The following is a 27,297-nucleotide window of genomic DNA, read 5'->3' as shown; positions in this document are numbered from 1 at the left end:
CTACCGATGCTTCGTATATCCCTGTTTAGCCGCGCGGATCCGCAGTTCTTTTATTCTCCCGACAGTTAAGCGCAATAACTCCTGGTTACAAATAGATCGTTGTGCGCGTATTAAAAATTCCATCTCGATAAATATGAGACACCTTTAATAAAGAATATAATACATCTCGTACACTATGATTGATACGTAATCCAGACAAATTGATCATCCCTTCGAATTTTTGGATCAGCCATTGATGGCAAGAAACTTGAAAACATTAAGACGTGTGCAATACGTCCTCGTGGAAAGTATAAGCGCGGCGCCAAGGCGGTTTATAATGTTTATCTCATAATACGTCGTCTTTCATCGTATTTCTTCGTGTAAAATGGCGTGGCCGTTAGTCTTTCACGGCGGCACATTAGCACCCTCCGTGCCGCGCTCCTATAACCGATGAACAGCCATGCCAACCTGAAGAAACGCCAGACGATGATGCTCACCCATGCTATTAACTTTTGGCTTTATACCCCGTTCCACGTCTCGCTCATACTTTACATTTACAATGTAACTACGTATAGAGTGCCGTCTATAATCTCCCCAGAAGTGGGATATCAATTCCAATAGATTTAAATCTTTGGCGACCATCCCCCAGGTTTCTCTACCTTCCAACGTCGTTCCGATCTTATGCCTCTCGTAGATAATGTCATTTCTTCCCGTCCTGATGATCTACGCGGAATAAGTTTGCCGTACGAGAAGTCGTTCATGGGAAGAAGGAGTAAGCAAGACGTACGAGCTGCCGCTTCGAAGCGGCAGAACTAAAAGAGCGACTTTTAGAATACTCGGTTAGAAAGTTCGTCAGTTAAGGATTTGCTGCGCACGACTCGATACGTTCGATACGGAAAAACTATCCGCCATTTGATTCTATTTCCTTAGATACACGTCATTTACGTTCAGCAGGATAAATCGCGAGCGAATTTATCCTGCTAAACCATTTAAAAAAAGAAGAAGAAAAAGTTTCGCTTAAAAATATATAGAAAATGTCTCACCAGGACAAAAAAATATTTGCCATCGACTTTGACATAATTTTTCACTGGCCGAACGTATTGGCCGCCCTTTTAGCTGAGTCAAAGTACAGCAGCTTTCTATGACGTGGACCGTTAGTTCGCAATGGCGATCAGTGACCTTTCCGAAGCAGGGCGGGTCGGAGATCGTTTCGGAAGGGATCTACAGAGGGACTGGTTAAACGGCATAACGTGCCGCCCTTTAAGGGCGCTTCCACAGGAATGCGACGCCGGGCTGACGACGTGACACGCATCGACGAAGCGCGATGCGCGGTGCATGCTAATGCTGGAAATCTGAAACGTCAACTAGAGCAACGCTGCTGCAACGACGACGCGGAACGCCTACCGGGATTTCGTGGAGATTCAATTCGGTCCTGTACACCAACGCGGTCTGCGTTCGTGACGATTTGCGCCGGACGAGAGCACTATCTAGAGTATCTATAGCAGAACAAGGAACATTCGCATTGTGTCCCGCTGCCATTTACCAGACGTGATTAGAACTGCATAACAGAGATGCAAAATTCCTTTTCATAATGTTATATCTTTAATGATTTATAATAGTATCATTATCAAAATCATTTAAATCTCAAATTGATCTATTTGCGTAAAAAAAAATAAACCACTTACTCCTGTTTAATCAATTTTAACTTTATTTATATATTACATTAAAAATGATAATTGCGATCTTTCGTACAATAAAACATTTTTTATTATTCGCGTTCAAATTTAACTATAAAAGGAGCTATGTTAAGCTAAAAACACGAGATATATTAAATTAAATAAATATGAAAAGAGGCTTCGTGTCTCTCTTTTTAAAAACTAATAAGTTTTCCACTACCACACAACATCGAATATGTCATTGGAAAGATTATTGCAAAAGATGAAACACGAAACAATAAGTAGAGAAACCGAAGGGGAAGGTGGACAGCTTTGAGTAATCGTCAGAGCAGCATATTGGCAGTCGTCCCGCGTCGCTTATAACATACTAATCGTTGAAATACGTGCAAATATTTATTTTTCAGCTGTCAGGAGCATGCCACTTCGCCTGGCTTGCCCCGCGACTCCGAAGGCAAGGCGGACCAGCCTACCTACCTATAAGGGCTTCCGAGAAATACGACTCTTGGATGCATTCGAGCCGATGCCGCGATGTGTGCACACCGCGCACTCTCGTGCTGTTACCGCACAGCCTTTATTTATGTTTCTCTCTGCACAGTTGCGCACGCGTTCAGCAAAGCAAATCAAAATGTTTTCTCGAGTCTCGGACTCCTTCTCCGCTTTCTCTCGCAGCTGAATTGGTACAATACCGCAGTCCGTTATTAATCGAGAGACCGTGTGTGTGTGTGTGTGACTGTTCATTTTGTTTGTTTCAATCTGTCATATTCGTGTATGTGTAGAAAGAATCTTGATGGAAGCTATTCAATTATGCATACATAAATGAGAATTGCACGTGTCAGAAATGCGCGCGACAGGATATTAATTTCATCAAGATTTAACACGTTTACCACTTTATTAGTATAAAATGTTATATTTGCGTGATAAGCTGAGATAATGAAATATATTTAAGATACTTTTTTGCAATTTATTAATACATATAAATGACTTAATTTACAAGTGCATAAATACGATTCATTAAATTGAAAGTTATCGATCTTTTATGATAATTATTCTAGCTGCTATATATACAAACTCTTCTCTGATCTCTTATTATACTATATAAACAAAGTCACGTTGCTTTCTGCGCGCTGTGTTAAATATCGTTGTTTCGTATCCGTCGTAATGCGTGGGTTGTTTAGCTAAATTTCGAACGCGAAATCGCGAAAATTCGCGTTCCCCGGCGACTGGTGCCTCACGGAATCGAATTATGAGGAACTGCGGCAGTCGGCGCTTTCCCTGGATGCGAATTTCACTTCCGGGAGAGGTACAATAAAACAAAGATATTTGACGGACCGGAGCGAGAGATAGGGGCGAAGAGCACGAGCGGTAGGATCGCAGTTTCCTCGTCGGTACCACACGGGGACGCATTCTGGTGTGCAAGAGCAACGGAGGTAGTAGGGCGGGAGGAGACAGGAGGTTGGAAAGGCTATGAAATTACGGGTAGGTAAATGAAACTATTCCAGAGTCCCGTGCATGCAGCTGCCGCTGTGCCGCTACGTCGGTACCAGTCCAACCTGACCCAACAGTGCGGAAAGGACTTTTATTTTTATTTGCCTTCCGCTTTATTTTCGCTTTAATTTCTCCCTTTTCGTCGCGGCGCTTGCTAATGGAGGGAGAAGGGATGCCAGCGCGAAGGATGGGGAAAGGGACACGCACCAAGTGGATGGAATCGCCGGAGCCGTACCTTTCCCTTTCCTCCGAACCCTGTAGGGCTCGATTCTCCGGCGAAACTGCAATTCTTCTTTCGATGCCGATAAAATTAATTATCTTGTCCGCCTCCATTTCGTCCCGCCCATCGTTCTTCGTCGCGATGCACTTAGTTATGTAACATAAATTCTTATCTCTAGTTGCAGGAATTTGAAGATGGACGTGGCCGTTTAATCTCTTTATAATATAACTCGTATTTTTAGCTCAACTAGTCTGCATTGTCGTATGTGGTTATCGTCAAACAACGCGCACTTATTCGCGTATTACATCTTTAATATCTCCTCGCGGTTGTCCATTTAACGATAAATGTCATGCATTTATCGGGCAAATTTAGATGACGATATTCCACTGACGGATCAAATTTGCATGTAGAAGAATACGCAATTTAATGTAAGACGAAAACGCGCAAGTATATCTCGACAAAGAGGGAAAATTTCGAATATCGAGATACTACACGGCGCAAAACGTCCGTGTTTGGCGAATGGCAACCTACGATTTCCACTTACTTCCTCGAGAACTTCGAATGAAGGATAGAGTTGGCATCCTATCATCTTCCGTCTGTACCGATTGTCCTTTGCCGCGGTGACTTCTTTGCATACCACCTTCGTTTCCCCGCGACTTTCTCGCGCTGTAGAAAGTAGATATCCACGGAAACAGCGTCAAGGCGGCGGCGCGTCCAACACCCTCCCTCAACTCTCGCTCATGCTCTCGTTCTCGCAGCCACCCTCTTTCTCTCCCTCTATCTTGGGGTGGCATTGCGCTCCCCCCTTTCCCGACACCCCTTTTGCACCCAACGGCTCTGCCATGACCCGCTCGTGCCGTCAGTCGAGTCCAGAGGACTCCGCGATTCGCACTTCGACCTTGGCGAGTTTTCCTACCAACGGAACGTCGCCGATTCTTACGCAAATCTTTCGGTTATTGTCCTTTCACTTTTACAACAATTCGCGGTCGCTTTTCTCGGAGAATACAATTCGTAACGTAAAAGCAATGATTAAAGCATCGTAGAAAATTTTATTAGTTGTAACTTTGCTACCGTTGTATGTGACAGACTTGCTAAATACACGTGCGGTAATCTTGACAAGTTATTTTAAGAAAAGAAATTCTACAAACGTCGTTTTCGTCAACGTACAGTCAGTTCGATGAGTGTGAAAGGTATACCACGAATATCGGAGCTATTAATACCCGACAATCCTGCGTATCGCACATACTTAAGTGATTTGCGCAAAGACGGAAAGAAGCGTCTCGCAGAGCTGCATCTCTTAAGGTAATCTGATATTGAGTAAACAGCGTATGCGTAAAGTGCACCGTTCGAGCGCCATATTGACAGGCGAACACGTGAGATCTCTTCCACTTCCCCGTCTCCATCGCAAAGCACTTCGGAGGGTGCCATCGGAGCACTTTGGCTCACAGGTTTCGCATAAGCAAACCAGAATAACCTATCGCGGCGTCAAACCTGAACTGTACGCATTTAGCCGTAGTGAGGTCAACTTGAAGAAGTACATCTGATAATATCCCGACAAAGTTGTCCGCCGCAAGCAACAGATATAGGTACAGCAAACACGCAGCACTTATGTCATCTCCAAAAATGCCAATTAAATTTAATTGCCCTTGTAAATTTCCTGTTACTTCGAGACTTCGCATGTTCTGCGACTTCAAATGTGCCAGACTATATTTTTGAATTATTGGAGTTCCAGTTAACTCGTTGGCAAGTTCTAGTCAACAAATAGTCGCTGTAAAATAATCGCTGTAAACGGCGACTGCAACTAAGATAAAACTTGGTTACTCTGTTGGACAACTGTTGGCACATGATTCGAGCTGTGGCCTTGAAGAATTGCGCGACGTGGAACTTAAAGTTCTGTTAAAGTGTAAAAGTTTTGCGAAACTGTACAAGAGTTGCTGAGAATTGGACAGACATATACACGTCAAACGTGAGTCGTTCGAAGGGAAATGACCTGTGACGTACGCGTGCTCTTACTTAAATTCGGATCTCGAAATAAATGGCAATGACGTTCGTTCGTTTAGTTTCATGAAGAAAGTGGCAGTATTGGTTTTCTTCGTTTGAATCAACTTGCTTAAATATTTTATAAGAAGAGACTTTATTCCAATTATACATTATATATTATATAATATTCTGACTTTTGACAAATTATATTTCTTCATATAATAAATTTATGACATTCCTTAACTTAAACAATGATTTCGAGCAAGGAGGATTGAGAACTATGCAAAAATTTCAAGGTAAGATCTGCTAAAAATAATTGATAATATGTAATAATTCCATGTCCAACGATAAGTCAAAATCAACTTAATCAATGCAATATTATTATACTGCATCAATTCTACAATATGATAATACACATGATTCAATTTTCGCCTTATTGTTTTAAATTTGTAAAAACTATTACTATCCATTTTGGTATCACATGTATTTGATATGTAATGTAACCTATCTAGAGAGGATCATTTTTTTTTCATTATAATTTTTACGCTTGCAAAACACTTTTGTTATTAATAAAAAATAAAAAAAATAATTATTTTAAGTACTTTAAACAACTCGTTTTTAATAAATTATGATTATCATAAATCAAAATAACATACGTTCTCTTATGTGAAAAGTCAAGTGGATTATAATGCAATGAGAGATATGATATCTTTCTCAGCGTAGGGTTTAGTAGTTTCAATAGGAGATGTCAATGTTGTATGGATAAGCTAAAGGGACTTTACATCGGTCTCAATGGCCGTGTCGTGCCAGTGGTAACGGGAATTTGCTTTGCTGCGGACTCACGCGATTAAATCAACCGCTGAACGTGAAACGTTATGCAGTCTGGCCATGACGTCTGCTTCTACTCTTTGGTCCTGGTGAATTACGTCGCTCGTTTTCGTATACAGACTCGCACATCTCGCGTTTGCGTGCTATTTTACGGGACGCATATGCCGGAGTACACCGTGTCACATAATATTGCCTCAATAACGGGCGGCAGGAGGGATGATCTGTGACGCCCGAGGGTTTATTACATCCTAACCGACCGATATTGGTCACTGGTCGATCGCGTAGCATCCAAAGGGAGCAACCGAACGGAGCGGGGAAGGCAGACGGATAATGTTGCGGCGAAAAGCTAAAAAGAGAGGGACGTACGCGAGCCTTCGTACGGTTATTTTACCGCCGGGTTTTGGCTCGTACTCGGGGTAACACGCGTTCTAGTTTATGGTGAGCCATCTCGATAACCGACCGTTTCATTGTGTGGCTGTCCAACCTTTCAATCGAATAGAGTTAGTTGCCTAACATTCTCTCGCTCTCTTTGTCCCCGTCGCATACAATAAATGTTTTTCGCGATCGAAGCGATGAAAATTATCTGCTGCTTGTCACGTCATTGTAATAGTGATGTTGCCCGAATTATCGTTAAAGTATCGATTAATTTTATTATCAGTTATTTAATTATGACGTCAATTAAATTATGTCAATTACATAGCGTTAAAAATTAAGAAATTTCGTGCGAATATTTTCTCATAAAGATATTTTTGTTTTATCGAGAGAACCACATCGGAGAGATCATTGAAATCAAATTATTAATATTCAGTGTTCAAATTATTAAATTAGATAAAAAAGACATTACTACTGTATATATTAGTATTAAATGATATAGATGATGTATAATAGAAAATATATGTACATATAATGAAATCTGATTAATTATAAACGATTGTAATATATGTATGGATAGGTCTTTATGAACTTCCGATGCGACATAACTTAATAGTCAAATGCTATGAAAAGAAAAATCAATTGAGACCATCCTCTGAAGAATTTTGTGTTCAGGAACGACACAAGATAGAATTTGCAACTGCTGGATCGCTCGAGGATGGCGGATCGAATCCTCTCACGATACGTCCCGTCCTTTTCCAATATCTAGGATTTCCGATAAAGCCGTCGAAAATTCGCTGGAAGCCGGCAGTGTACTCGACCAGTTCGACTTCCAAAAGTTCCGTCCCTGAAGTTCACTCTTTCGCGCTGAAAAGCTCAAAGAAGGTTGTAAGAATCTATGAAAGGTCAAAGCGACAAACTTGCCTGTACGTAGATTTGAAAGAGAGTGAACGGGTATTCAAGGCAAAAAATTAGCGTGCTGCTCCGGGAGGGATATTGCCGTTACGTCATTACAGTAGGGCTCCTGAATTGCTAATGAAATAGGGTTGCGAGTGAAAGGAAACGAAAAAGATACATCTATATTATACATACACACAAAATACGGATGCTAAATCAGAATCTTCTATTTCTTTTATTATTATAATTTTTAAGATAAATCATGTATACGTATGACCTGATGTTGCGCGCGCATTTCTACATTTTTACACTTTAAACACATGCATTTGTATAATGAAATTTGATGAATAACTCAGGCTTTATTTTGTATGTGATCAAGATACGTGAAATTTTAAAAACCAGCCTTCTACAAACTTTATTTAAATTTCATACAGAGTCTCATAATACGAACGAGACTCACTTTTATCCTTTTTGCGGCAATGGTGATTATTTTTTTAAGTGTATTTTTTGAAGTTTTTATCGAGAACGGATATAAATGCAAGTTGCTCTCAATAATTCTTTTTGTCTCAATAATCTTCTTTTCTCAATACACTAACAATGCTGACTTTTTGAAGTATAAAATTTTTATTAAAGATGGATATATTTTCTATTATTCTGTTGTACATTTGCTGTAGAGGAATGGATTGAAGCAATGTTAATACAGTTCTAATCGACTTATTTAAAAATCTAGTATAAAAGTTTTTATCTCAACCGCTGTAGCCGTATCGCAAGAAGGGGATCTGTGAGTAGTGACATATGACACATTCCATTTAAATCTGAAATACATATTAAATTTTATCATATTTTACCGACTTCAACGTCATTTTTCTAAAGATCTGCGCCATCAGACGTGTCTATTGAGCTATACGAATAACCGGCCGACATCGTTGCGTACATCATTCTAATCACAACAGCCACGGTGCTTTATCGGCTGTTCGACGTTTTCCCGGGCCACTGATGAAAAATTTGAAGCGCTACATATACTAGCTATCTCACGCGCCGGTTATATTTCCCCGATATTGATTCCGTTCTCATATACACTCCATAAATAAGTTCCTCCGCCTTCCATATCTTAAGAACCGGGCGATAAATCTCTCTCCTCTTCTCTCTCTCTCTCTCTGGCGCGCCAGTGCGCACAGAATCGCTATACTCGTTTTTTCGCGTCCGCTCGCATCTCTGGATCTCCGCTTCTCCGAGCGGGTGAGCGAGCGAGCGAACGAGCTATCGCACGAGCTCGCTCGCGAACGCTCGATACGCGAAAGAGAGACTTTCCGCGGAGTCGTGCATCAGATAGCAGCACGTTTGGCTTCGGGTCTTTCGATCATCGAATTACCTGGTAACAACCGTAATTACCATAATCGCCCGAGACGTAGATGCCCGAGGTGCCAAAGCGATAAATCAGAGGCGTCGCGTCGCGTCATGCTCGGGTGCGAACCAAGAGACATTACGTTCCACATCCGCTTCTCGCTTCTCGAAAGGATCGTTAAAAACCTGTTGAGAACGACTTGAGCGACGTATTGAATTTTAATTTCATAAACGTGCCACGCGCACGCGGTTGGACATTCTTCCTCTTAATTTATTTTATAAACTTGTTTAAAGTTTAATGATAAACGCTATATATTACGATAACGTGATATTACTATAACGTAATTCTTAGTTAGTTAATTATTATTTAGTTCAGAATTGTTTGGCAAGCTTTAAATATTCCTGTCGAACAATGAGCAGCAGCATCAACGACGTCTTTGTTGCTATTGAGGAAAGAAATACGACAAATCGCTGATGCATGCGCTCTCAAGTGGAGATTGTATCCAGTCAGAGCTCCAATATCGGTTTATTGCATCGATTTCAACAATGTGACTATTGTTACGGATTTAGTCTGGATTTACGGAGAACGTTGTGCACTCTTACGAAAGGATTTATTAAATTCCATAACCCCCGATTATGTCTCATCAGCGTCTTTCCACGCTGCAGGTATTTGCAGGTATTTCAGTCGGCGGGTGTCCGCCCATTATTATTTTGTCCCCGTTGCAACCTCTCGTCTCTCAAGATCTTTGACCTTGATCAGTATGCTAGACTATGTCGTCATTTACCGCCAGATTGGAGGCCGCGGGAGCATGCCTCTAACGATGCCGTAATTTCCGAGGGCTTTCCAATTCCGTTAATAAACCCCGCGACATGACGAGCGAGATCACGATTTTTATCGAGACACGGCTCGATCCGACGATCAGCAGAGATTGCAAGGGTCGCTGAAAATTATCTCGGCGATCGGTCTCGGAAATTTTGTCTTTCGTCTGAAGATCAATCCCGCGAGAGCCTCTCAGCGAGGGTGTTTGACATCTTAGCCGGCCAGTAAACTATTTGGATGGAAAGCACCCGCGAGAAAGACCGTTGTATTCCCTCGCCGTTTTTACGTACGATCAATTATGGCGGATGTTAACAGAACTTGATCGTCGCTCGTAAACAACGCTTTAATGGCAGCGTGGTAATGGACGCACGCCGACTTGGTAGCTGACTTGCGCCCTGTAACGTGATCCGCGGATAATTCATGCTGACGGTATAAGTGACCGTCGCCGCGTTTAACGCGGGACGTTTATTACGGGACATTTCTGTCGGGCGCTCATTTTCTACGGACGGGAGATCCGTCTTCCCAACGAAACGTAAATCATCGTTACCCTGCAGGAACGCATTCCGAAACGTAAACGTCAAAGCACGCCTCCCATCGCTGTTACTCGCGTAAAAATCGTGAGCGTTTTTGACGGACGCGGACTCTCTGCAAGATAAGATTTTTCAAAACCTCGAATTCTTGAAAATTATTGCTTTGTATTATTCAACGTGAATTTTGACGCATAAATTATATCATCTAACAGATCCTCTATTTGATTCATTTTGATATCTGCACGGTAATATTTGAAGATATAATATTTATAAAGTAATCACATTACCTTTCAAGATATAAAGAGATACAATAAAACGCTTTATACAAAATTTCTGACTTTTGACACTGCACAATTATAGCTGCACATAAAACTCCGATACGCTGATCAATAATTGCGATTATCGAGATCTTGTACTATAAAAAGTAGAGTTTTTTCTCGATATATAATCATTTTTATGACATATCTGTATTATATTACAGAAATGTTACGAAAATCAATCGCGATAAAGCGGATGGCCTTAATATAAACTTATCATGGATTCAATTTACATAAAGATCACCGGGAGCGAGAAGTTCCGCAAAGTAGTTCGCGTAGATTATCCGATAAAGAGCGAAGGAAGCTGTCACGGTCGGACGTGCCCAATCGACGGAACTTCCTGTTTGAATCGATTATTAATTGTTGGCACGTGCGCCACGTGGCTTCTATCTGCATCCCGGATGAAGGACCGTGCGCATCGCGAGCATTTCGGCGGCCGATAAGGTTATGCCCGTCCACCAGCTACTAATTAGCAGTTGATTGACTTCCTCCTCCTCTCACCTCCTGCCCGTATAGATGCAGCTCGGAATTAGAACTCTGAACGGCCATTATAGTGGCTTAACAGATTCTGAGCAACGCATATATACAGATTACGTATAGGATATGTTCAATACTTGAAAAGAATAGATACATAAATATTCAATAAAATATTTATAATACTATGACTGCACACTATTTGAAACGCAACAATACTTTTACGTACTATTTAAAAGTAGATAATAAATAGCTAGACATATTGATAAATTAGCGACATTAATATAATCTCTTAAATATTAACTAACAAAGTAATCTTAAGTATGATGTTTTAATATGCGATTGAAACCAACAAATTGATAAACCTTTTTTACCGTCCGTTTTGTACGAGAGACAATATTCTCTCGTATGTACAATGTTACCATTATTTATATGCATCCTATCGTTATTGTCGCATATCGAGAGCAGACAGCGTGCTCGATTACTCTCTCGTCAACGAATCAATAAACTGTTGAAATAAGTTCAATATGCAGCGCAGGTATTCTATTATTTTTTCGGATACGTTTGCATTGATTATTTGATATATTGTACAGCTGTATGTACATGGCTTTCAATACATTTTCAGTTTACTCGTTGATAAAGATAGAAGTTATTCGATCTATGGGAAAACCACGAATAAAATAAATCTGAAAGAGTTATTATATATATATACTTATGTACAAACAATTAACGTACGTGTATATACACATATAAACAATTATACATGTACATGGCATAAGATATCTATAGATATAGAATTTATTTTGCATGTAGCTTATATGACTGTTTTATTAAAGTTTTGATTCCATACTTTTCCATTATTAAAATTGTTAAAATGCAAACTAGAAAAAGGCAACTATTGCCGTAATTCGGCGAATAATTAGTAATCGTTTTTTAAGCAATTATCTGCTATCCGGTAATTTGAATAGCTCGTAGAACACGCTTGGATAGTATCTGGCCAAACTCGGAGTAAATGCTTACGGTTCGATGCTATTCCGGGCAGGTCAGTCCTTCGATTATCATGCCTCCCGCATCGCACGTGCACGGACCATTAGGATATGGTTAATGAGGGAAATCGGTTGATCGACAGTTACATTGTAATCAGATTGACAGAGCGGCAATGGTGGATGACACGCTCGTCGACTTGTCAGAAAAACAATTGGCCGTTAATCACTTTTCGATTACGCGGAGAACGACCCTGTCGTCGCGCTGGTGGATGAAGTGCGCGACAATGGACAGTGTAGGCCGAAAGTATGGAGAGTTACTGTCAGTCTTTTATTTTCTATTTTTGCATATTATACTCAATATTTCATATTGCTTCATCAAATTCCTTTATCTTCGTAAAACTCACTATAGACATACTTACAACATCTCATTTATAATTAATATCGTGTTTAATCGTCAATTCTTTATTTAAAAAAAAAATATCTTTAACGACAAAAATAATCGATTAGTAATAAAAATTATTTGACTAGACTAACTAAAGTGTATGACGCAAATTATGTGAATATTTATCGATACGAGATTGAGCAAATATTTAGATAAACATAAGTTTAATTTGCGTTATATAAATGATAACATTTTAATGATAACAGTAGCAATCTATTATTTATTTTTTACTTTCACAAAGATATACCAAGTTGTTGATTTTTAAATTACATCCTCTCTCACTTGATTAAAAATTTTTTCTCATAATAAGTTCGTAGAAAACGTAATGCTCTAAGTGCCGATAATTGACGTTGATCCGGTTTAACGCTCTTCTTTCATTAAATCTTGCCTTCCGAGGAAGAAGCGCGTTTGAATGTGTAGAAAAGAGGGATGACCCGGATTACAGCGGGTTGATGGTTGGAATAAGTTAATAAACAATTGCTTAAACGAGACTACAATAGCGTCGCGATATTGGCCGCCACGTCGCTAATGATGACTGACAGCGCTTTTATGAAAATACTCACACGCGCCCTGGATAGAGTTGACACGCAGGAAGTAAGCGAAATGTGTTGCTACAACGAGTATCGCCTGTTTCCGATACGCATTTTAATATATATTGAAATCGAGAAAGCGCGAGTTTAATTACGCTGCGCCATTGTGATCTTCTATCTATGTCGAGCTGCATCAACCTATTTGACTAAAAGTAAGTCGACGAAATGTAGGTAAAGCATGAAGATATATTAAGCCGAAGAATACTCAGCGTTCTCCAAAATAATCCAGGGCAATCCATTTACAGCGATTTGCATTTAATATTCCAATAAATCATCTTATGCGTGACACGTATCTTAAAGTCCATCTACGGCACTCTTCTACGAACACCTGCAATTCACGCATATCTATTCCGTGACTCAAGGGGCGGTTTGTGTGACGCCTTCTTTCATGAATCATCCTTCGCCTGACCCTCCCGAGCCAAGTCAAATTAATATGCTGCGATAGACGCTGCATTCGCGGTGGCCGTTGTAATAATGGACGACGAAGGCGACGACAGCGCGTGTGGGCACCATCACGTATGCTCATCGCTTTCGTAAAAAAAAAAAAATTAAAAAAATACGCAACCGTTCACTCGAAAACCACTTCCGCGAGAAAGTCACACCGCTCGACGAAGACCATAAAGTGGAGGAAATAGCGAGCGAGGGGCCAACCCCCTTCGGCTGCGCGACGTAATAGCTGCTTATTCAGCGGGCAGGCAGGTAAGGTTCCGTGGAACAAGACACGCCGGATAGTGATTGTACGCAGAAAGATGTTTCCTCTCCCTCGCACGTTACGCACATGATAATGGAGGTGGGCGAGGTCCCGCGTTTCTGTCGCCGGATGTCACGCGGTGCGTCAGGCGACACGTTTCGTGCAAAGTGACCGCACGCATCGACATTTCCTACGGCGCGACACAATGACGATGAGATAGTCGGCGTAAGGGAAAAAGTTAGCGTCGAACGATGCACGCGGATACGCTGTTGCATAATCCTTTCCGGCGCGGCGGCGTGCGTAGCTCGATAAGGCAGAAAATAACGAAATGATATTGAAAGAGGTGAGTTGCCGAGTACGCGACGACCATATCAGATAACTTCAACCGGAAATTGAAAGGCTTTATTTTACTATACGAAAGATTTGAAGATTGGAGAAATTTGAAGAATGCGGAATTAAAATCCTTTGTTTGCACCGCGTATTTGAAATACTTATATGTGTTATTTCTTTCTCTCTGTTATACATTCACATTATTCGCGTTATGCATATACATATATTAATACTGTGACATTCGAATGCATCGCGTTCGACCGAGTACAAGAGCATTTTCTACGATAGTGACGTTGTAGCAGCAGTAAATCTCGGCTGAGAAAACAATATTCGCGCGCTTTAACCGGCACGCCCGGGAGATATTATCTGTTTCCAGCGTCGCCGAGTTTTTATCGAAGAGAAAAACGAAAGAATTGTTTAACCAAGTCAGGGAAACTGCGGTCGCGCGGTGTTTGCATGGTCGCGGGGAGGGTGCAGCGACCAGAGGTACGGCGGTACAACCGACACGAAAGGGTCGTCGGGACGATGCGGTGGTAGAAAATAAATCTGCGCTTTTCATGTCGTGCAACGTGCAATTTTAAAGGTTGCAGCGGCGACGTAAAGAGCGTGAAGCGCCACCCGAGAGATAAAAGTGTACGTACAACGCAAACTCTCTCGCGAAACGCATTTCTGCGCGCGCTCCACGTGTCGCACGTGGCGGCTCTTTGGCGCTCGCGCATTCCGGCCGCAGTTATTTTTGGTTTTCGCGTTATCTACGCGCGTGACGCGCGCTCGGTGCATCAATATTCATTAATCCGCAGATGAATGTATGTATATTTATACGCAGATTGGGGATCGACTACGCCGAAGAGGCTATGTCGCGTATAAAATGGGGAAAGGGAAAAGGAAAAACCGCGTTGGACGAAGTTTCGTCGGTCGATTACCTGAGAGTATTTACTGCATTATGTACGAGATCTATGTATTGTTTTGCGCGAGTCAAAAATGCGCTCACGTCATAGAATTTAATTAAGGGATACTGTGAATATATGTCAGGTGTTATATGACTTTTTCAAATTTAGATTGAAGTAATTGCAGTTTTGACACCGGACAAAAATAGTTAAGAAAAGTCTGCAAATTTATCCCTATGTAGCAACGAAAAATGGCGTTATATAAAATGTAATCATTTGCCGATTATTGATTGTTATCTAATTCAAAGACAAGCTAAACCTAGTTTTTTAAATGTTTAATCTAACTTAATAATTATATCTGCAGTGTATAAAGAAAGTCTCTGTCGGATAATTTGGATCCAACGGTTAATTGTAGTGAAGAATTCCGGCATATATATCTCAATAAAATGAGATACTCGTCGTAATGAACTCATTGAGACCCTGAGGATGTGTAAATAGAGAATATGTAGATCACAGACCGTGTACTAACGATGTATCATGATCTCACTCTCTACGCCCCTTCTTATGCAGTCTCTCTGTGAGATAACGACTAATAATAAAGCTTTATCGTTGCTGCAGGGCATCTCGCGAGAAAGCATACGTATAGATCGACACTCCTCGAGTGGCTTACACACGCAGCCTCTGTTCCATCGACTGTTTTTTGTCAAAAGAACCCCATTATACTGAACATGCGCGTCTAAAGTAGCTCTTGACCTTTTCCATCTCTCTTCTTCCCTTTTTCTCTACCCTCCCTCGATCTATCGTATATGCTTTTGGACCTAGCTCCCTACATATTTCTGTTTTATATTCTCATCTCGAGCACCTTTCACGGGATTTTGTCACACGAGAGTTAAGATGACGCCATTAAGCCAAACCTCTTTCTCAGCGGAACAAAATCAAACGATTCTCTTGTGCGAGCGGTTATACGTACGCCGGCTCAATCTTTCAGTACTACTTTTAGTGTTTGTTTGTCTACTGATTCAATACTTTCTGATATCTTTGACGCAAACGAGGAGAAACGAGTCAAGTGTTTGATCATACGTGACCGACTTTTTCAAGTGACTTCACAGTACAGTCTCATAAATCCTTTGAAATTTATTGTAACAAACGTTTCAGTCAACTTTACCAAGTTTTACGATCTGACTATTATTTCCATGTAAAAGCTTTATACAAGTATGCACATGAATTCAATTTTGTCGTTTCTTTACAATCAACTTGAAGATTGAAAAGTATAAGTACCTATGCGCGATACAATCCTTGCTAATCATAGAGCACGGTCTTCGAGAAGAGCGAAGGGTAAAACGTGACTCATTGATTTGTCAATTTTAACGGTAAAACGTGCCACCATGATCTTCGATTACTGTGCTAAAGTGGTAACTGTGGGTCAAGATGAGTCGATGATCGATTTCGTATAGCATTTCCTAGAAAATACACACACGCACGGTATTCGTTTATAAATACGGAACGTGATATGTCTGGGTCGCTGAGTCGTCCCTTTGCAACCGCAGAGATACGTGACGAGCCATTGAATTGGCTCGTGACATCCTGTCTTACGCGACGATTCCGTAAGCTAACCAGAATCGCAGACGAGTCACGCTTCGACAATTCTAGTTGCCACATTGTCACGAGTAACACATGACTCGTATAATAGCGATGATATTATCGTTAATATTCATTGTCTTTTCTCAACTGGTCGATCTAACGCGCCATTTATGAAACTACTGTGCTAATAAAATCACATGACAAAAATAAAATTATATTTGTTGCTTCTAGCAAAAAATCTTCAGCAAATTTGACACATGTCCTAATTTAAATGACAGATTTGTATATTTCATTAAATTAACAGAAATAATGAAGGAATATGACTAATCAAAATTTAATTCTAGCAGTGATTATATAGATTCCACGTGAAATAAATATTGTCACATTAATCATTTCATGGGCTTTTTCCTGCAATATTTTTAAAACTAAACCACAAGGTAGATTAAAAAAAATTGACATAATTATTTAACGATATTTTCTTTTCTGTACATCAAAAATAGAGTTTCCGCTTTTCGACGTTGAATTTAGTTACATCACATTTTATTGCCCCGAAAATGCAAAAGTTACAGTGTAAACGGAAATGTGTTTGCGCTTGTCATATGTAATAGTACTTTTCCTCGCGGTTTACGAGTACGGTACTTTAGCACGGGACAAAGATTTTTTTTCATCTTTGTGCAATAAAGTGCCATTTTTCTTTCTTTCTCTCTCTCTCTCTCTCTCTCTCTCTCTCTCTCTCTCTCTCTCTATCTATCTCTTTTATCTCTCTTTCTGCCCTCCCCCCTCTCTCTCTCACTTTCTTTCTTCTGGATTTAGTCAGATGAAATATATTTCAACATATATTTTTGGTTTGCTTTCTTCCGAGTGCCTCTTTTATGTCTATCATCTCCTGTATAATATATTTTAGCTCGTAAACCGTGTTGTTCTATCCTGGTCTCTGTCTTTATCTAAAGATTCGTATTCATGGACCGCTTTTAGTAGCTGCTAGGTCTATTAACGACGCGCTTATAAGGAGAAGGAAGTTCGTTAAAAGCATGCCGAGAATACGAAATATCGCCTGCAGTGACCTGTGGAGCGACGGCTCATAAATTTCGCGATACTCCCTGCTCCTCAAACTTTTATCTCTTTTATCCCTCACGTTATTACGATTTAAGTTCGTAACACCTTGGACCTACATAACATCAGATAAAACTGTATCACGATACAAATAAGATTTTATTGAATAAATTATTAATAAAATCGTAAGATCAATATTTTAGAAAACTCGCAGATTCTCTGATTGAATTTAGTTAATTATTTTAGAATTATGCAACGTTATATGATATGATATTCTCAGTAATCTCAAAGATAAGTAGATAGGATCGTTTAATTTTTCAATTCAATACTAAATATATTATTTCTTAAAGTGATAAGATCGAAATGTTTGCGTGCGCCGTTCTTCGAATTTATTTACGGTTGGTATTCAGTTTAAAGAACAAGTTCTTTTGGCGGATTCACACGCATAGCGTGTGTTATTTGCAAGCGGGCAAAAGAAAAATATGAAATATCACAAAGAGCAAGCAGTCGGCATTTGCAAAGCAAAGCTTGCAGTTTGAAACACGAAAACTTCACGGTTACTCTTTTACGACGTTTTTATAGCTCATTTCGTGCAAGGCATATGTCCGCTATCGCAAAGTGATCTTTGTTTTATATTCAGGCGACTGCCGTTACTGTCGTGGCTATGTTGTTGCCGATGTTTTATTCGTATTTCGCCGTCCACGTAAACTTTCGTTTTCTTTTCGAAGAAAGAGGAAGTGAATATCAGTAGTATAACGAGCAACTATACTTTAAATTCTTTTAGATTTTTTTATCTGACGTAGATAAATTTGATACGCGCCTACTGAAATATGTATACTTGCTCAAACTTAATAATTATTTCTGATAATTCTATTAATTTTCAGCAGTCGCAATATAACTTTAGGGAAGATTATCGATTACGCACATTTATAGCGAAGTATACTGAATAATACAGATCCGTCTTGATATAATTTTTACCGACGATAATTTTAGTATCAATATAATTTTCTACAAGATGCTCAAATCCGTTGTTTCCCACGTTGCACAAATGTCGCTATCTCGTGCACGCTCCGGTTCACCGGAAGGTTAAATCACACGTCGGCAGATTAACTCGAGCGTTAAACATCTTGCCTGTGTTCGGGCTCGCCAATACAGTGAGGTAAGTGGAAAGCAATTCTAGCCGACTGTAGGAAGGCCTGCGGAGGGCTTGCTCCCGATGGGAGCAGTCAGTGTCAGTGTCAGTGTCAGTGTCAGATCCGATGCAGTCATCCGGTTTGAGACGAGCAGCAGGCAGCGCGAGCGAGTTATGCACGACATTGTTAATTATCCAAAGAATAAACATCGTGACCGAGTTAAAGACTTCCAACTTCATTAAGCGCTTAAACCGCCCTGTGTTCTTAATCGTTTCTGGCTGACAAGTTAAAACATCTAATTTCGAGATAAAACATTCCTAAGCGTCGTCTCCATTAGCTAAAACTAACCGGAGGTTTAATTCGCTCACGCTACGCCCCGCGCGCGATTACCTACCGGCAATCATCCTGCAATTGCGTGCATTTCCATTGGCGATCGAACAGCTTTTAATGCACTCACGAATAGGGAATTACGTATAACGCGTAAAACGTAAGCCGTACGCGCTGGAAGGTTATCAAGGAGATCGAGGAAACTATCGCGAAAGCTTCAAGCGTGCCGTAATAGCATCTCATGTAGCATGAAGGATGGTCATGGCCAAAGTGAAAAGGTGGGCGGACGATTATCTTGCGCGAGCGATCAGCATCGAAATGCACGATGGCCTGGATTTTTTTCCCTTTCGACGTCCACGCACGACATCGAAAGGGATACAACGCCGTTAACGAGGAGGGCCGGCCCCCGAAGACAATAATTAAGGATCCCCCGTGCCGTGACAATTGGCGTCGTGGGCCGTGTCGTGTCGCGAGGGCACGCTATACTTGGCACTTGCGTGACACATAGCGTTGCGTGACTCGGCGCGAGCATCGAGCTAACCGAGTGGATACGAGGCCACGACCCCGTTATTATCGGTAGATCGTGTTAAACCCGTATAACCCTGGGCACCGAAAACTCGTCGGCGGTAACGTGACGGGAAATTCTTCCCTCTGCGGCGAAATCTCGGCTTTCTGACGTACACTGTTTATTTTTGTGGCGCGCATCGATGTCGAGATCAATCCGAGTCGCATGTAGCGGGATAATTAAACGTTTTTACGCCGGGATTACTTCGCGATGTACAAGCGAAACTTCTTTTCCAAGATATTATAAATCTCGGTTGATAAACTACTTACGGTGGAAGTCATTAAGTTGGTGTCCAGTTTCATGAATTTTTATGTTGGATCTGGAAGGATCGCATCGCATCGCGTCGCGCCAAGACTGTTTTCTCCTGCAAAATTCATCGAGCGAAAGTGTTCGGCGTGCGGAAAAAGAAGGGGGCATAAGGAGGAAGACAAACACGAGGGTATCTTCCTTGAAACTTGACAAATCGCGGCGGGAGGGGGGCCGCGAAAAACGAAAGACTGAAGACGAGCCCTTCGTCCAAATGCCCGTGTATTATATGCGGCGTCCGCGCCTCCGGTAATGGCTTCTTATGATTTAGCGAGAGTGTTTTCTTAGTTCTCGTGAAAGTGGCGCCCGCGTAATCGTTTGTCAAGCGCCCGACGAAATAATAGCGCCAGGGCCAACCACCCCTTCGTGTACCCTCGCGCCGAAGAAATTCCACGGCGATATTTCACCATCATCGCTATTAAAGGTCATTTCGCAGATGAAGAGTAACGACGCGTCCTTCGCACGAGCGCACAACGATGAACCTCGTCCCCGCGAACGATGTTCCACCGTGAAGAATCTCGAGGGGTAGAGCGCGGCTCGTAAAGCCCGCGGACGTTATGTCCTCGACAGGAAGTTTTCCGGTCAGCGGGTCCACGAAGACGATCGTAAAGCTAAATTCTGTTACGCGCGATTTAAAGAATTCAATCTTTCGATGTGAACAGTGCGACGCAGTCCGCTTATAAGGATGTTTACACATATCTAATCTTATACGATGGGAGAATAATAATTCTTATTTCGATAATTATTAATTTTATCCGAGTGACCAATTAATCCAGGTATTATATAATGTCTAATATGGCAAAAAATGAATATATTTTTGTATATCATTCCATAAAACATTTATGAAGAAATTTTGGAGATGTGTGCGCAGATAATTAAAAAATGACGCACGGTGGAAAGAAGTTACACAGAGGCGAGATAGTTCCAAATCAGCCGCATGTTTCCGATAGGTTGATATTCAAGGGATGTCGACCAATATAGATAGTGATTGCTAGTGATCTGAAAGCGAAAGGTGGGAGCAGCGGGACGAGATTGTGTGGCGAGGCATTAACATGCCGCCGCCGATGTGCGGTTATCAACACTGGATTGTTCACCGCGTGTCTCGACTTCCAACATGGGCCACATTACGCCCTGCCTCGCGTCGTTCCTCTAACGTCTCACGTTGAGCCAGTCGTAACCCGTGCTCGCCTTTCGTTGTGGATTCTTAACCTCCTCACGACGCTCCCTGAGGTTTTACAACACCCAGTTTATTCCCGTGAAAGGGTAGTCCTTTAGGTGAACGCGAACCACCACTGTAATTCCGTGGACGTAGCACCAGGTTGTCTTCAACCATTCGGCGACCTACTTCGTACCACGCGTTTCTACTGGGACCATTCTACTTCCTTTACGTCTTAACGCCGCGACATATACTTTGAATAGATATTATTTTGCGACAGTATTCCCTACCTTTATACTAGCCTTATAGATATAAATATATCCACTTTTTATTTTTTTTCATCAAACAGCGGAAATGTATGTAACCGATTGATTGAAATAGTTGAATCGATTCGTATCGACCTATGTTCGTCACGATCAGAGAAACCGCTATTATTTCGCAATTATTTTTTTTCTCTCCTTGCAAGTTGAAAGATTCTTCTTCGTGCGGTAATTCGAAAAAGAAGTAGTGAGTTGCTCCTCGCGTAAAGAATCTACGTGACTGGAGCAGTCCTTTTTTCCGGGAAACACGGCCCGAGTTTCTTCACATACGCATAACACGAACCACGCGTTAATCTTGATTTGCAACTAACCACCTCCGTCGTTCTCCAGTACCTCAGTGCAACCGTAAAGCATCGATTTAATCCCCGGAGACCTTTCGTTACGTTCTACTTCTGCCTTCTCATTCTTCCGCCAGCGCACGAGCCGTGTACTTCCCGCGAAAATCGTTAAATTTATCGGAATTGATAGCTCCCTTTACACGCCTTAAGTTTTATGTACAGCATTCTGAATAACTTGGCATGAACTCTGCATCGTCGATACAATATACGTATACATGCATGCGCATATACACATTCCAGGAAAGTAAAGCTCGTAGCCGTAACTTTCCGATATTAATTAATTTCACTTTAACGTCCAAGAGATGTTTTTTAATTATATCAATATTTTTTTATGACTACTTCGTTATAACGCACCAATTGAGCGATGTGTATAAAATATTGGAAATTTACCGTGCAAAGAGCATATAGGTTTTGCACGCAATCCGCAATCTCGACATATACATTGACCAAAAATGACGGCAGAATTCGCGTCGTATCTATTTTACGTTACATCCAAAAATATATATATGTTTTATATATGTATGTATGTATTATATATATATAAAATATATACGTCGGTTGGAAGATGTCTTTCGCAGAGGGTTATCGCCTAGGCTTGCTTCTGGATGTCTCCTCTTCCGTTCTATCTCCTTTTTCCTTTTCACCTCGTCCTACATCAGACCTTGGGGAATGAAATAAATTCCACGTTTCTGAGAAATTGGAGAGCCTCGGGGGGGTAGAAGACATTTTCCTTGGACCTCCGGAAAACTCCTTATTCCGCGTCATCTGCTTTTCAATCAAGGTCGGGTATCGGCGCGGGCGAGATGAGAGGTAGGTGAGCTTGGCTACGAAGCCGATGGGAGGTCGGCAGCCACCTTACCTTCAGGTTATAGATAAGTTGATATCATCCTTATAGCACCGTCGCTCCATCGACCTTGCGCTTTCAGAGCTCGTTTTTAACCTTCGGACCGAAAGGAGAAGAGTTACGGCGTTGACCGCGACTGAACAGAATTTCCCTTTCTTGTATACATCTTTATAGCCTTTGATAATAAAACAGATAACTTTTTATATAATTTTTATGCAAAGATTTTACAGTAGAATTATTATGGCTATAATATTAATATATTCTTGGGTCTTTTCTTTCGCTTGTAAAAAAAGGAATCATTTGTAAAACGAAAAAACAGCGTTCTATAAATCTGTGGTATTTTGATATTCTTCTATACGCAATTTATCAACCTTCGTTACAAACGTAATATGCTCAAATTCGACAGTATCGAATTTGTAGAAAGCCAATCGAAACTTTCGTTTATAACGAAGTGTTTTTCGTGCAAATATGGAATTGGAATCGTGCAAAGGATGTAGCAGATTTCGTAAACTCTGTTACAGCACGTGCGGCCTTCCGTGTGCGAAATGTTTCAAACTAAAGTAAATTATATATTTGAGGCGACACGCGGGCGTATCTCTAACAAGAAAAGGAAGCGGAAGATATTATACGGGAGAGAACTGCGCGGCGTTTTGTCACTGAGTTCGCGGGTACAAGTTTCGCGATTTCGTCGGAGGCGCGATAAGTAAAACTCTGTCTTTTTTATTCTTCGCAAGCGGGAGTTTCTTCCGAAGTTTATAGTTACTTTCTCTACCTTCTACACCGCCAGCTGGGCGGGCCCTTGTTTCTACCACAATTTTAGTTCAGTTGGCCGCCGGTTACGCATAACAAATGACTCTTTCTCTCGCTCCCCCCATCTCTCTCTCTCTCTCTCTTTCTCTTTCCCTCTCTTTTCACAATTTTTCTCCTTGCTTTATTTGCATTCGATTATTAACTGCAAACACATGGCCTGTATCAAAGTACAGATGATATAATATTTCCAAATATTTAAAAAGAGTAATATTTTTCTAGTTACTATGTATTTTTTTTCGTAATATTCTAATTACATTTATATAGGTATATCAAATACCTTTTTTTCTGAATAGAGATGAAAGAGTTTTTATAATGGAACAAATTAATCGTATTTTATTTAAATTATTAATACGACGTATGATGACCAGTTTTATTTTCTATGCTTATATGTCCTGTCCATAAATGTAGATAAATGGAAATACGAGCCAATATTTTTATTAATGCCAAAGTTTAAATAACCAATGATCAATCAAATAATAGCTCGAAATTTTTTTTGAGTGGCATATGAAGTTGATCGGTTCTGGTGAGAAACAATTGCAATTCGAAGACCCGCACTTCAAAATTGGCGGATGCTGGTTCCTGCGAGAGACTACGAGGGACTTTTCCGCGAGTCCGAGAGAAGAGAACAAAAACCTCCGAGGACCAACGGACGAAGGAAGGCGATAGAACCAATATGTAGCACACCTTTTTCCTCTCTCTTCCTTTCTCTCTCTTTCTTCCCTTGCTTCTCAACCCAACGACGAAACCTTTGTTACTTGTTAGTGACTTTTATCTGGTCGCCCCGGGTCCTCGATTTATCTCTCGGTCTCCTCTCTCCTTCTCCCTCGACTCTTTTTCCCCCTTCCCTCCTCCCATCTTCTTCGTCTTCCTCTCGCTATCACCTACCAACAGCCCGCAGCCTCGAACAGTCCGGAACTTCTTATTCCGGATTTCAGACCCGTAGGCAAGGTTCTCGCCCCCTTTCTTCTATAGTTCTTCTTCCTACTTCTCTTTCTTTGGCCGCCGCCAGTCCCTCCAGTCCCACCACCTGGTCCCTCTTATCAGAGATAGCTTAATCTCTCGCACGACTTCTGTTAAGATAGACAACCGGGGCTAGCACGCGCGCGACCACGCTTTGCACAGCCACGAAGACGCGGACGACTTTCTTCTTCGTGTAAACCATCTCGTCTTATCGTACCTCCTCGGAAACTCGAGAACGAATTCGATTCAACGGCGGTTCTTAATTCTTACGGTTAGTTGCTGATCCACTGCCGATAATTCTACCGATCCTAATACGGAACATCACGATCTCTGAGTAAATTATATAACTCCGGTGAAACTTCCGACATCTTCTATCATTGTAAACTTTGCAAAAATCTCTCGCCGAGATCGACGGTGAATTTGCGATATATTATTTCAGGATGTTGATTATCTAATAACTGGAGAATTTTAACGATCAGTTTTATTAATCACATTCTTCTTGAGAAAAGAAATATTTGACAGGAAACAGAAATAGAATTCCGGGGAAAAAGGTTAGGAATTGGGCAATTTTTCGTTTCTTCTCCCGTTGACAAATTGCGTCGAGACAAATCGCGTAATTTGTTACAGAGTGCTTTTATGTCTGCGTACGCTTTTCGTTTCGGGTATTCGATCGAAGAGAGAAAAAAATAGTTTCTCGCTACCTTGTCTATCGTCGTTGATAAGTCGTCCTCCGAACAAAGAGGTTGATTTGTAAGGATGGTCTTGGAGATCACTTTTCTTTAGGGACCGCCATGGAAATATTGGAAGTAGTAGCAATCGAAGAATGACCCTATTCGCGCCTTTCATAGCAAATCCTTAGATAATAAAGGCTCGTTCACGCGAGCATAATGGAAGACTGATCACGCCGTCCGTGCTATCAGCGCTTGCCATTGCTCACCAAGAATTCTACTTTCGACACTCTACCCTCCTTAAATACGCCATTTCTTTGTACGATTGTTATGTTCGAATTATCCTTATCTCTCACATATAATGGTAATCAAATCGCACAGAAATTACATAGCTATCATCACTCAGTGTAAAGTACAACTAAAGCCTCTCTCTTTGATTCTCTGTTTTATCGTTTTATTTCTATGTATGTCCTTTTGTTTAATGAAATAGCTCGAAGAAACACGAAAAAACTGGGAACGTGTTAATATTTATTAAAATGCAAGCATTGATAAACGAATATAACAGTATCCAGAAAAAACAGGTTTTTGAAAAAATTTGTAACTCATGGAAATTTGGAAAATTTCCACTTTCATGTTCACATTCATACCTACATCACGTTACATCTCGCTAGCGATTATCAAAATATGTATAAAAATATACATTTTGCTAAAAAAAATAGAAATTATATTGATATTTTACGCATTATTTCTTCAGTAACTTAAATTGTTTTAAATTGTTTTATTAAACGTGGAATGCGCGTATTGATTTCGCGCAACCATTTCAATGTAGTTAATATGCAATACCGAATATATGCACTTCGATATTGATTTTTCCGGCAGCGCAAACCAAATAACACCACCGGTTTCGAAATCAGTTGTCGTGGAATAATTCGAACCATTTTAAATGGTTTTATGTATCAATTTCGGAATCTAATACTTTTTTGCATATAAATTTATATGTACACATATGAAACTAAAAATATTAAATAAAACGCATTTTTTATTTCAGGTAAGTGCGCAACTAGCTCTCCCGATTAATGCGACTTGATTACAAGGCCAGCTGTAGCGTAAGTAAACGTCTATTTTGCTTCATATTATGACGTAATTTTAATGACACTAAGAACAACTTTACGAGAACGGAACAATTATCGTTGATTGTTACTCAAAGCGGTCGCGCGCGTATTTCGCGTATTTCCTACGACATTGGCCGCAATTAATGCCGAGAGAAAAGTTAGTTAAAGGAACTTCGTAGAGGAACAATGTTTTCAGTTCAGTTCTTATCGCCCTTATTATCATTAATCTGCTTTTCTGTCTACTATGAAGAGATATGAACAGATTTACGCCGTTCTTTTTTGTTCAAATGAAAATTTCTAATTATAATCAATTCGCTTATATTGGTCCATTAATTTCTTTTCATAGCATTTATATAGTTATTCACAGCATTTATATTTTTTATAGAAATGTCAAGTCTTACGAGACATTTTCATTGTCCAGAGCGTATTATCGTTCATTTATCTATAATCGAGAAGGTTGAGGCAACAACGCGGCCTTTGTGTCAACCTTAATGCTTCGTTCCGCGTTCATGTAAATTTCGACGGTAATTAGTTCGTGGAACATATAACGGCGAGAGTCATAGGACTTTGCTGCGAGATGAGTTATGTGTGTATTAAATGCCGGGGAAGTCAAAGGCAATGTCTAGATTCTTGAAATATCCGGCGACCATTCGAACAAACCGTCGCTACGCGATGTACGAAAAAGAATTCCACGTATGTGCCCATCAATAAAGTATGTCTATTTATGTTCACAAGTTGACTATTTTATATTATTTCAATTACATCTCGATTTAATCATTGTAGCTGGCATTTAATAGTAAATTTATCAAAAAGCAAAAAAATACATATATATGACAATATAACAGTATACTGAATAAAATTTAAAATAATTTAGCCATTATATTTGATGTAGTTTAATTGGCTCTACATTGAATTTCTTGTCAGATTCTGGATTGTTAATCGATCGTATCTCTCGAATCCCAATCGGTGTAACTCGTACTCGTACTAGGGGTGCGCCGGGTGCGCGCCGACAAGAAGGGGGATCGGCAGCAGTCGTGGGATTTTTGGCGCGACCTCCGGGATACGTGGATCGAATTCCAGGAAGGTTCGAAGGTGCTCCAGAATTCTCGTAATATCCAGCCAACGTCCATGCGGAGCGGCGCGACCGCCGAATTCAAAGATAGATTCCGCGTGAGTCAAAGCGAGAAAGAGAAGCTTGCGTGGAAAGGGCGTGGAAAGGGCGAGGAAAAATGGAGATAAAGCGAAAGATAGAGAAGCACAAGGTGGACCAACGGCA

General features: G+C 40.7%; 1 protein-coding gene across 9 annotated transcripts in view; it reads left to right on the top strand.

Moving 5' to 3' along the window:
* The window catches only part of Ten-m (teneurin transmembrane protein Ten-m), a 515,153-nt gene that overhangs the window by 64,008 nt on the left and 423,848 nt on the right, over positions 1-27,297 (top strand). The window contains exon 1 of one of the 9 annotated variants that reach the window (XM_071707971.1): positions 4,241-4,662. The exons of the other annotated variants lie outside the window; for them this stretch is intronic. The gene's annotated coding sequence lies outside the window, so the exon portion shown is untranslated. Of the gene's footprint in view, positions 1-4,240; positions 4,663-27,297 lie in introns of those variants that run through there. 9 annotated transcript variants of the gene reach the window in all.

Source organism: Temnothorax nylanderi, unplaced genomic scaffold (assembly GCF_030848795.1).
Source record: "Temnothorax nylanderi isolate EJ_2023f unplaced genomic scaffold, tnyl_v1.0 TNYL_tig0063_pilon, whole genome shotgun sequence".
Lineage (NCBI taxonomy): Eukaryota > Metazoa > Arthropoda > Insecta > Hymenoptera > Formicidae > Temnothorax > Temnothorax nylanderi.
Note: the sequence above shows the minus strand (reverse complement) of the source record. Positions and strands in the feature narration are given on the sequence as shown.